A 13,065-nucleotide genomic window follows, 5' to 3' on the forward strand; every position below is an offset into this window, starting at 1 on the left:
TACAGAAGAGAGAACTGTAGACAGAACTGTTAAGAGCTCTGTGAGGTGGAAGGTGTCAGTGATAGTGTGATTCTTCAAAAATGTTCTCAGTAGTAGGTAAATAAAATACTGGTCTGTTACCTGCTTCTGCAAATAGTTTCTGATGACCACAATGAAAATAGAGCCAGTGGTTATGAAAAGAATACATTTGAAATCTGTGCAAATATGAACTTTATTTTTTCACTACAAGTTAAGTCACAAGCCCTGGTTTTTAAAGATTTTGGGTGTGTAAGCATTTCCAACAATAGAAGTGTTTTTGCAAATACAGATTTTGTCACTCAACTGTCTGTCCAGAATTTTGATATTTTTCCAATGTGGTATGACTGTAGAAACCAAAGGTTGGGGTTTAGACAACAGCAATTGTAGTTTGTCCATGTGATAATTAATTCCCTTCTGTGATTACAAGTCAGTAGGTTGTGGCAGTCATAAAAATACATTTTTAAAGAGCATTTGTTATGCTTAGAGGAATTTGGAAGTTCAGATGGGTTTTCAAATTGTTTCATTTCTACAGCTGTGGCCAAAGACACTGAGGGATTTTGGCAGAGACTATGAGATAACTAATTTTGGAAGGAAAAGGTCATTTTGGCCTTTTAGAAGCTGTTAAACATTATGAATATGGGCCTTTTTCGACTTTTTACTGTCATGTAAACAAAGGCTGTTAAGACAGAATTTAACAAACATGATGAAAAGTGATGAATACTCTGAATAAACTGCATTTAAATATTTAAATGTTTAATCTGCTGTCAGTAATCAGCTGGAAGACTTCATGCAGTGAATCTAGGTACTTAAGTAAGTATTTTACCTCATGAAAATTGCTGGGAAAATTCTGGTTTGGGTCAAAATACTGATATTGGCATGTGACCTGTTGAGTTGTATTGTCTCAAACTGAGTCTTGAGGCTTTTCCTTCCTTTTCCAGCATTTTTGAAATAACAAAGGTTTCTGTGCTAGCAACCACAATATTCATCATAAAGCAGTAACATTATGTAACCTGTTAAATTACATCTTCTTGCAAGAAAAGGCAGATGAGAAACTCTGTTACACTTGCAGTGACAAAGATTTGTGCTCTTTCAGAGCAAGGCAAGTGTGTGCTGCTGGATCTTAATTGTTTTGATGAGGGTTTTTTTAAACTATCTCAAGTATGAGTATAATGAACTGTAGTCTCAAGTCCTGGTTCAAAAGCATGAATTTAATTTCCAAGTGCCTTTTAAGAATAGACATTAGATCTTCAAACTTCCAATGTTTAAGAGAACTGTAGTTAACTTCCTTTGCCTAACTGTAAAATGTCAGCCTGGCTGTCTGGAGCTCGTGTGTTAATTAGGAAAGTGAGGCAGTAAAATTTCAAATGTTCCAGCAGCTCTGTCAAACGCTTCAGATCTTGAAACTACTGCTTAACACACTGACAAGTGAGATGTTCATCATTTGTCATGTGAACAGATCAGTTAGAAAGGAGAGGCTACTGAACTATTAATTGTGTGTCTGGGTAACTAAAATGCTAAAATTCTTTCCTTTGCCCTGAGCTCCAACATAAACAAATTGTGGTTGGGCTGCCAGTGCTGAAAAGTTGACTCTGCAGTTCAGGCTTGTGCTTGAGAATTTAAAAACTCTGTTTCCCTATCTGTTGTTTTAAAGTGGAAAAACCTTTCTCTATAAAAGTATGGTTACAACTCCCAAGTTTTCCTGTTACCTGCATGTAAAGATTGCCTGATGAAGTTCCCAGTAAAGTTACTGAATCACAGCTTTTCTAAAAGGGAGCTTAATTTTAATAAATCACTTTGCTCTTTAAAATTTGGGATTGTAATTAATACACTGTCCATACTTAAAAAAGAATACTTTTGGGAGAACAGCGTGTTGGAATAATGATTCTTAATTATAGTGAAAGTGGAGAACTGCTTCAGAAGCAGTGGGAAATGTTCATAGCACATTGTTTGCTGATGAGAATGATTCATCCTTTTACCTGCAAGCTTTATACTAAATTACTTAATGTCCACCAGTCAGAGTTGTTTCAGTGCTCTGGACAGAGGCTACACTGGGATGGACTTGATAAAACTGCCTGGTAGGCTTGGGTGTTACAGACTAATCCCTAAGTAAGCATCTTATTTCCTTATTTGAGACATTGAAGATCATGGGACAAAATCAGTATCAGCTCATAAGGCTGACATTTATAGCAGTCAGAGTAAACATACCACTGTATCCTGGAAAAATGGAATCATTTGATTATGCCATGTCACCAGATCTGTTAACATTCTTACTCCAATAAAGACTCTCATGACCTTTGTATTGCATTGTGTGTGTGTATATATATACATATATATATATATATAAACATAAATATATCTTTTTATTGATATAGCCACATAAAATCAACTTTTCTACAAACTTAGACATCTGTATCATCTTTTTTGGACATAGAAGTGGCATATTTTTATGGAACAGCCTAGTATTACATTTTTTTCTCCAGAGAAATATGGAGAGGTAAAGAAGTTTTATGCTGATGTCATCTGAAAATTCACTGCATTGTTGGTGAAGTGAACCCATAGAGACTTCGAGCAGATTGTTCTTTTTTGCTTAGAGCAGTGAGTTGGAAAAGGATTTTGAAATCTCAAAAAACTCTACTAGTGGTTGGATTTAATGTACAGTATGAGTGTATCTTCTTTCTTTTTCCTCTCCTTTATCTCCATCATAAACCCTTCCAAATTTTCAGTGCTTTGGTTTCCCAAAAGAAATACAGAATTCTGCTGGGACTCACTTTAAGGTAGTGACTTGCCTGCACTTTGCTGCCCTTTAGATAAGGCAACCCCTGTGCCTAGACAAGCCAGAGAAGAGCTCAAAACTGTTTTGGGTTGCTTTGGGAACACAGGAGGAAACTCAGGAATTCCCATCCTTTGACCTCTTACACTCTGGAATAAAGAAAATGCAAAATCCACATTGAAATGGGTCAGGGCAAAGCAAGAGGTCAAAATGCCCTTTGAGGTGCTTGAATTGTGAGTTCTGTTATGTGCCCTCCCATAGGTTCAGGGAGGGTAAATAAGTGTCTTTGAAAGAATTAGGAAAGTCTCACCCACCACTTACAGCACTGCTGCAGCAGTATTTTATTAGTTTGAATAAAACTTACATGTTTGTTTGGTTCCTGCCTTTCTATTATAGTTATTTTTCGGTTGAGTCACTGTCTGTAAATATCATCCAAGGGAAAGCTGATAGTGTTTGTCTTGGATATGGGTGGGGAACACTTAAGACTGTCAGACACTTTCAGTGAAAACACTGAAAAGGTTATTATAGCAGCTGTTAAATGCAGTGATAAATATTAGGAATTTGTATTAATCCTGCATAAAATTTTTCTAACAATTCACTGGCCAAACAAAAAGGAAATTCTTTCCAAACTACACAGACATTCTGAGAAAATATCTTTGTTCTGAATTCTGCTTAAAAATTAATGCCTCTGTCTAGTTCATCACTGTTAGTAATTTGAACTCTTAATCCTGGGTGCATCTTGAATGGGACATCTAGAACGGGCCAGGCCAGCAACAGAAACAATCTTCCCTGTTTTAGCACTTGGAAGAATCTCTGTGCACCATCCAGGCAGCTCACAAAAGGTTCAGACTTTCATATACAGAGAATGGCAAGTTGGTTCTCTGAGGTGTTTGAGTGTATACAAAAGGTTTTTAAAGGACAGTTTCACTCAACAAAGAATAAAATGTTTAAAATATCTATTCATGCTGTAAAATTACTTTCTGGCTGTAGTATGTTCTGAGCATTTCTAAAGTACTGAATTGCCACTCTTTTCAAGCAGGCAGAATGTAAATCTGTGGTCTGGTTATTGAGATGACTAAACTGGAGAAAATACTTCCTTGTTTGAAAGAGTATTCTAGTGTCCTGTAGTGACCTTTATTTTTGTGTACTGCTGAGACTGTAGAACCACGAGAAGCTCAGATAGTTGGAGGTGTCATTCCTGTAGACAAAGACTGGCACATCAGCTGGTTCTCAGCTGTACAGGTTTTCTATAATAGACATGAAATTAAACTGTGCTAAATGAAATACAAGATGTGGTATTGATAACAGTGGTTTTGTTGTTGAAGGCTGGAGATGACCAGTTTAAAACTGAGCAAACTGTGTACTAAGATATCCCTTGACAGGTTATCAGCTGCCATCTCCATTCCACTGCAGGGAAGGAAATGTGATTCTGTGTTGCCTGCGGGTAGAGAGAGAGACAGATTAGTGTCTTAAATGGTCCTGGAAAAGCTCATAATGAATAACAAGTGAGTGTCCAGAATTGTACTTCAAAGGAAGATAAATTCTAATTGCAATTGAGGCAGAGAAGGCTTATTAGGGCTATCAAAGGGAGTGGAGCCTGTGTTTTGCAGGAAGAGAATGGATGTGACTACTCTTTAACTACATGGATGTGTTGGCATTCCCAATGCCAATGGCACAAGTGGTTCTGTTCAGTTCTGTTGCTGGAAATACACCCATGTGCATGCAGAGGTGACAGGCTTGGGAAACATAACTAGAGAGACCCCTGGATTTCTGAGTACAGCTGTTTGTTGCTTTCTTTTTTGTTGCTTAAAGCATAATTTACAATTCTGAAAATAAACTTCTAATGGTGTTTAATGGACAAAAATCATCAGCAAAAGATTGTTTTAAAGTACCCTGGCAGCTGGAAGCTGTGCTTTTATAGGAAACAACCAACTTCTTTAGTGGGAAATGGTAAACCTGAGGAAAAGGGGAATTTCTGAGAGCTGCCTGAGCTGAGTTGGTGGTTAGTGTGATGCAGCACCATCATACCATCATCACAAGCAGGGCTGTTGCTTAGGCAAAGTGGTGTTACGTATTTATCAAAACTGGATATCTTCAGTGCTCTTAGTTTGGTGTCCTTTCAATTAAAAACCCCAAGAACTTCCTGTAGCTGCAGCTCTGTGGCTGCCTCGCTGACACTCGTAGTTAGCAGCGATACAGCCCAGAGGAAGTGCTGACACGTGTCCTTGCAGTGCTTTAAAGAGCATTTGCAGCATGACAGCTTCCTGCAGGGCACACGTGAGCAGCTACAGAACAGGATGTTGTGGCTTGTGCCATACCTGAGCTCTTGAGACCAGTCCTCAGGTGATGCTCTGCCTTGAGCAAAGCCAGGAAAGTTTCTCAGAGTTGCTCTGTGCACAACCAGCTTTCATCTCATGCTCACAGCCATAGTCAAAATGCTCCAAATATTGGAAAGGCTTTTTGCCATCCCCATTATCTTTGTGTTTTTATTCTCTTTATAGCAGAAAAACAGAATGGTTTAGGTTGGGATGGACCTCTAAGATTACAGAATTACAGAGTCCCAGTGTTAACCCTGCACTGCCAAGGCCACCACTAAACCACATTAAGTGGCACACCCACAAGGCTTTTATATCTCCCCAGGCATGGTGACTCCACTACTGCCCTAGGCAGCCTGTTCCAATGCTTGACCATCATTTCAGTGAAGAAAGCCTTCCTTACAGTCAATCTAAACCTTCCCTGATGGAACTTGAACCCTTTCCTTCTTGTCCTGTTGCTTGTTTCTTGGGAAGAGAGATTGACTCCTCTCACCTGGCTAAAACTTCCAGTCAGGTAGCTGTAGAGAGCAATAAGGTCTTCCCTGAGCCTCCTTTTTTTCCAGGCTAACTAACTGCAGCTCCCTCAACCATTTCTTGCAAGTCTTGTGGTCTGGACCCTTTACCTCCTGGGTTGAGGTAAGGACAGGAAGAGAGCTTGTAATTTAATTGTGTATGGCCCACTGCACGTTTTGTATTGGCTGTTTAGCTGTTCTGGTGTTTACAGATATTAAAATGGATCAACTCTAGTACCTAGACAAATTCCAGTTCTAGGTAATCAATAACTTATTTGGAATGCAGCCACCCAATACACAAAACATTTATTAACATTATTCAGAGCCTTTTGAAATTTTCAGGCTATACTCTTACCTCTATAAAGAAGGGCCCATTTCAAGGGTTAAGCCTTATAGACAGTTTAGCAAATCTTTCCTCTAGCAGCACAGCCACTGACATCTCATTTCCGAATTTCTTCTGGACTTTGTGCTGTGTAAGAAGGTAACTGTTAATCTTTGTCAGACTCACTGCATGTTTCATGCACTGTCTCTTTGCATCCTTGAAAGAGGAGACTGTGATTTGCCATTCTGTTCTCCTCCTGTATCAGGCTCTTTTCCTATAGGAGTTGCTCTGTGACTTAGTTTTTTACATGGATTGTGTCCTTATCTGCAAAACCATCCTGTCCATGCAGGGCCAAGGGAAGAAACACACAGTGTCCAGCACAGATCAGTTTGAATCCTGGTCTCCTGAAATGCTATGAGCTTCTGCTGTTGCCCCTGCATGCATGCCAGATGCCCACCAAAGCCACTCTGTCACATCCCTCCTCAGCTAGGCAGGGGAAAGAAAAATCTGATGAAAAGGCTTGTGGGTCAAGATGAGGGCAAGGAGAAATCATTCACCAGGCACTGTCACGGGTAAAGCAAACTCACCTCAGGGAAACCACTTTTGTTAGCAATAAAACCAGAATAAATAATATATATAAATAAATAATAAAACCAGAATAGGATAAGGAGAAATAAAACCAAATCTGAGGAAGACCTTCCCCTATCCCTCCCTTCTCCCCAGGCTTAATTTCACCCTGATTTTCTCTCCCTTTACCCCAGAGTGGCACAGGGGCATGGGGTGTGGAGACTGCAGTAAGTTCATCACACATTGTCTCTGCCACTTCTTCCTCCTCAAGGGAGGACCTCTCACACTTTTCCCCTGCTCCAGTGTGGGGTTCTTCCCACCCCTGTAGCCCCCCAATACCAAAGCCTTGCCATGCAAACCAAAATGCAAGTTCCAGTTTGCTGTGGTGGCTGATGAATTTCTGTGTAGGGCCTGATTCTGGAAAGGCAAGGCTTTGGGTAAATTATTTTTTTTCCATTAATCCACTCCCTTATGTGCTGTTAGTTTCACGTTGCTCAGTGATGGGCTTGGTAGCAGCAGCACTGGTTTGTCTCAGAAAGCAGTGCTCTTAAGTTTCAGAAGACTTGCAGTCTTATTAATAAAACTTGCCATGTAAAAGAGGGGGATGGAATAATGTCAGAATAAAGTCTTAAAGCACCGTGCAGTTGGGTTTTTTTATTATTATTAAGGAGAACAGTTTTTAAAAGTCTGTTACCATGGCAGCAGAGCAGGCTGGCATCTCTGTATCTCAAAACCTCAAGTCTTGTTTGATTATGATTAAAGTAACGGTGGTATTTCAGTTTGCTTGTCTTCAGAGGAAGGGTCTGTGTGATTGCACAGCAAACAGTATTGGGTTCCTGATCTCTTTTGAAGCTGGGGTGGTCTGGTTAGCACACTGCAGTTCCTCAGATTTCCTGTACAGCCCTTCAGGGGAGGGCAGAGCAGGAATAATTCCTTTAAGGGCAAACTCAAGCTGAACAAGGTACTATGCCCCTGACATTGGAAAGGAGAGTTAAAGTCTCAAGCTGCTGTGCTGCTGTCATCTGTTGCTTTTTACAGTGTTTTTGTAAAAGACAGTTTTGTCAGGACCCTGGTGCTTACACCTGATCAGATTATAAGATCTGAAGTGTAGAATCATGACAGATATCAGCTCTAGTCTTTTATTAAAGTTCTCCGGAGGATGTTGCAGGTGTTGCTTTGAAGAGAGAGAAGAAAGGAGTTTTGAAATGAGTTCTCTAGTACTCATCCAGGCATAGGGTTACAGCATCACTTTACACACTCATCATACAGAAAATACAGACCCACAAAAGTTGAATTTATTACTCTTTTCCATGAAAAATGAAATAGAAACTACAGCTTGTGGAGTATGGGGGATGATGGAAGGAGAAGAAGGACTGTAATAGATACAAACTTGTGTCATAAGGTATACTTAATGTATGTAGGAGTCAGGGACCAGGTTTGGTCACTCAATAGATGCTGTGAACTGTTGCTGGGTGAGCTGTACAGCCTGATGGTCCAAATCAGCCTGAGCTTTGAGAAACATCCCTGCTCACTGTTGCTGTGCAGACCTGGTGTGCTCTTTCAGGCTGTCACACCCCAGCTGAGATGAAACCTGTTTCTGTGATGTGCCGCCCTGGCAGTGGCACCTCTCACCTCTGCAGAGCAGAAAGGCCACCTAATCCCACCTCTGTAAACAGCTCAATAAAATACTGATTAGCTGCTGTCCAGGTGCAGCCTTTCTCACGGTCCTGGTGTCAGAGGGTCTGGGCAATGTTCGGTGCTTAACAGGCACAGGAGGTGGTCAGGACAGGTATGCACTTTGTAAACAAGTGTAGTGCTGAGATCAGAAGTAATGGCACCCACAAGAAGGAGAAATTTTCTAGACAAACAACAACCTGTCTGTCAGTATTTCCTGCCTCAGCTTCCTCATTGCCCTTGAACAAGTCTCAGGTTGTTTTACTGATGTAAGTCATGGACTTCCCTTTGCACTCAATTTTCTTTTTCCTAGCTGGTTGGATTGAACAGCCCTGTATGTTTTTAAGAATACTCTGCTCTTTTACCAGTGCTTTAGGCAGTAGAATAGCTCAACAGCCTCTGTTTTTCCAAAGATTGTGCTTGTGTTTGGATCTTTGTTCTCTTAAGGAAGTGGGGATGTTGTGGGCCTTGGAGAAGGCTCTGTTTGGCCCCTTCATCCCAGTGTGCTGCTGCTTGATTAGGGTTTGCCTGTTACTAACACTACACTGTCATCCTTGTAGTGCCCTGTGCTTCAGGATTTCTGCAGGTCGCTGGAGGCAAAACAGATGAATCAGCATCCTGAAATCTAAGGTGAAGAGGAGAAATAACCTCTTCTAACCTCTCTTATTGGAAGGAAGTTATAAACCGTGGCTCTGTGCAGATAACCTTCCTGCATGCATGACAAAAAAAGCAGACAATAAAACAGTTCCAGATCATCCCAAACTAGGGACATCTCAAAAATTGTGTGTGTGTGTGATCTACATATATGTATCTGTATTACCTGAAAAAATCTGTAAACATATACAGTAGGGATACCTATGTTACTGCCTGTCTATGGATTTGTGTTTTTAATTTGTTTGTTTGTTTTTTTAATGTGGAGCATACCAGCTTGCTTTCACTTTCCCGCATTTCTTTGTGCAGACTCTTGTTTCTACCCTTCAGTATAAAGCTGCCATATGCGACTTTTAATATGTTGCCTAGATTAATTTTAAAGAGGTTTAAAAGACATAGTTCTCACTAAGAATTAGTTTTCTTAAGAGTGTGCTTGATGTTGGATTTGATCCTGTTTATTACAGTGATCCTATTGTAGGGATAATCATAGAGGGGGGGAAAATCTGGTATCCTTATCATTTAAGATCATGTAGGTTGGTCTCAGTTAATTAGTAACTGGAATGAAGTTCTTGCAGCTTATAGTAACAGCAAGATTTGAAAACTACAAGCAGAAGTGTTAGAAAAACATGAAGACATAAAATCCTATTTTAAGGAAAATATTTCACTTGTGCGTGGTTATTTCCTTGGAGTTAGTAGATAGTCCAGCCCATCTGTAAACAATAATATTGACTGTTTTGGCACCAGACTTGGCTCAGATGTGTCTGCACGTGAGCAGGCTTGATTTTTGTTTCAGACGATAAAGAGCCTTAGGAAGGGGGTAGAATATCACGCCTGCTGTTAAACAGCTCCTGGAAGCTTTAGTACTTCAGCTTGTTTTGATCTCTGTTTACACAATTTTCCCTTTTCTTTCTGTTTCTCTTCTCTCCACCGCTATATATCAGCGCTTTCCTGCGCCGATCAACCTGCCCTGGCACCTGGCGTACGGTGCCCTCCTTTCCAGTAAAGAGTCTAGACAGCAAATTCCCTGGAAGCATGTGCCATTCCAGATCGTTATGCCTTTTTGCTTTTTTGTGGAAGCTTTTTAGAAACTGCATTACCTCACCCGTCGGCCTGGAGATTGCGCAGCCCGCGCCGCTGATAGGGCTGCAGAGCCCCGCGCGGAGCCAATGGAGAACTTGGGCTGCAAACTCTTAATGAGCAAAAGAGCAGCGGCTCGTTCGGGGCTCCACACTTAATGTGGGGGCTGTTTTTAAGTGTTGCTTCTGAAAGACAAGCCACTTAACAATTATGTGCCATATTGCTGACCACTGAAGCTGAACAAATAGCTATTTACATTGACAGATCAGAGGAATGTGTAAGTGCATCGTGGTAACCTACATTTTCTGTGCCAAGAGATTTGCAGCTGACTGCCTGGGTGACTCACTCCTTGGATTAGGAGATGAGGTAATGCTTTTGAGATACAGGGTGATGTCATTCCTTTACCTGAGCTGCATGCCGATGATAGTTGCTAGTACTTTCAAGGAAAGTCCCTTTTCTGCTTCTGTTGTACTAGAGAATGAGCTGCATAATTCAGATAGTTATTGTTATTAATGTCCTTCTGAAACCTCTGGCTGAACTGCCCTTTTGAAAACAGATCTCACTGCAAGTGGCCGCAAATGCCTTTTGTTACACATGTGTGTTGGCACCTGCAAGTGGCACATTTGCATACCTGCCTCATTCTTCAAATAAAGCTTTTATGTTAAAAGAAGACCTTCGTGGTAATCAGGTGCTGTCAGCACTGTGTCATGTAATCCATTTATAGATAGAGTCATTTTAAAAGAAGGTGTTTTTTTCCCCTGCTCTGTTTCTGTAGTGAAATAGCTCATTTGTGATCTTTAGTGTGTTTCACTTGCACTTAGGATCAGTTTAACCTTATCTTATTAACTCCTACTCTGGCATTGTCCTTCATTGAAGCATCTCTTCCTACTGCCTGTGCTCCCTTTCCTGATGTGTTCATTGACAGTAGCTGTGTCTTTTCTCAGCTTTTCCCTCCCAATATCACCCAGGATGTGCTGTTCCTATGGATGCCCTCAATGCTGGCAGCATGGGCAGGTGATCAGCAGAGCTGACCAACAATGTCACCTGTCCTCTGCAGTTTATGGGGACCGAGGCTCTAACAGGGCAGGCAGAGAGCCACTGCCACGGAATCTTCGAAGCCATAACCTGGTTTGATCCTTATATTGGGAGGTGTGTGTTGCTGAGACAGCTCCATGCCTCTTGGAGATTTGGGTGTGGTTCCTGGAAATTCCCACTGTGCTTTTTGCTGGTGGAAAATTTCCAGCTTGGGCCCTGAAGCAAGAGCTTTGGGACAGGGGAGGCACTTAAGGTGACATGTGTCATGTTGTCCCCAGAGCTTGTAGTTTCCTACAAAGAGTCTTCCTTGCTCAGCAGCAATTCTTGAGCAGTTTAACCCACTGTCTCCATTCTTCACAAACCATGGAATAGTCTCCAGCCCTTGGAGCAGAGTATCTCATACTGGCATGGGCCTTCAGACAACTTGCATGCATATGGATCATGTGCAGATCCATTCAGAGGATTTGTTAATGCAAAGTAACAGCTGCAAGGCTAAAAGTTGTCATCAAAATTATTATGGGCTTCTGAAAGAATATATCACAGAAACATTTTGTGGTATTACTCCTCTGTGTTGAATGTTTTAACTTCCACCATGGTTATAGCTGCAATTTTGGCACTGGCATTTTGGTTTTAAAAAGGTGTTTTCCAAATCTTTCCAGTCTTTTATTTCTCAAGACCACAAGGTTGCTCTTGAATATGAATGTTTATGTAAACTTTATTTGTTTGCTTTATTTGTTCACCGATCAGGTGATCTCTACAAATGACATCCCCCCACTCCCCACAAGAATATTTGCTTTTTTGTTGGTTTATTTCTCTCTGTGTGTGTAGGGCTGTGTGTGTTTATTTTTCCTCCCCAATAGTAGACCATAATGGAACATTTGTGTATCACATGCCATGTTTTTTTCCAGGATCTTTGGCCTTTATTGCCATAAGGTAAATATCTGAGAGGTAAAAACACACCTAGTTTTGCTTTGTGAAGAGCTTGACAGCTGTTCTCAGGGGTTTATTTTTATCATCTCTTCAATTACACATTGTGCTCCTGAGAGGAGTTTTTATTTCAATTGTCTGTCGTCATGAGGCTTTTCAAAGCTGGAAAGCATCAGTGTTGGATCCTTTGGGGATCTTAAATACCAGCAGTGTGGGGTAACTCATCTGAATTTTCTCTTTAAATGAGGTGTGTTGAACAGTGAACAGAGGAGATATTAGTCATGACATTCACACATCTACAACATCTGTCTTTCCTCCCTGTTCAGGTGAATCCCAACTTTGCTTAATGCTGTTTGCTCGACTCTGACCCAGTTGTTAGAGGAATACAAAGTTCCATGTTATATGAAGTTTGATTCATGCAGAAGATGTGGTTTCAGATGCTCACAGTGACTCCAGAAATGCTAACAAGGAACCTTCTGCATCTTTTGTGCCACTTTGTAATACACATCTGTGCCTTGGAGTCTGAGCAGGAATATTTTTTCCAAGTGACTAATACACATGTACCAGAAGCAGTCTTTAACTGCTAATGTGTTAAGTATCTGAATTTTATGCATTTGTGTTGTAGGATACTGCCCAAATGGACAGAGGTTTTGAAAAAGCACTAAAAACTCCCATATTAATCCACATCCTCAGAAGCTAAGATTATGTAGATTACAGTTCCTCACTGTTCTTGGTGGGCACAGCCACTGTGGCTCCACAGCATTAGTTATGGTCCATCATGCTGATAATGAGTTTCTTAATAAGTCCCTTAGTACTCACTGACAATGACTCATACTTCCTAGCTAGGATCTCCTTGAAAATCTCTCTGTAATGGATGAAATATTGTATCCCAGTGAAGATTTCTCTTCTTACTTGTGTGTTTAGGGAAAAGCCAGGCAATTTTAAAGGAACAGTATCTTAAAGATAAGAAATTTGAGAAGAAGTCAGATTTAACTGTCTGGTGAAATGTGAGCTCTGATCTCAGCGATAATTTCTCTGCTTTACAGAAAGTTGGATATTCTGGAATAGGCATTAATCGTGAGAAGCCTCAGTTGTACTTTTAAAATTACTCTATCTTGAAGTGATCACAAATAATCTGCAAAACTTTGCACTTTAACCAGTGCCTGTCTCTTGGAGAATGCTTCAACCCACATCATA

At 40.7% G+C, this 13,065-nt stretch overlaps 1 protein-coding gene across 1 annotated transcript in view; it reads left to right on the top strand.

Annotated features, from left to right (window-relative positions):
* EIF2AK3 (eukaryotic translation initiation factor 2 alpha kinase 3) overlaps positions 1-13,065 on the top strand; it is a 42,227-nt gene that overhangs the window by 8,418 nt on the left and 20,744 nt on the right. The gene's annotated exons all lie outside the window — the stretch shown is intronic.

Source organism: Erithacus rubecula (assembly GCF_903797595.1).
Source record: "Erithacus rubecula genome assembly, chromosome: 5".
Classification (NCBI taxonomy): Eukaryota; Metazoa; Chordata; class Aves; order Passeriformes; family Muscicapidae; genus Erithacus; species Erithacus rubecula.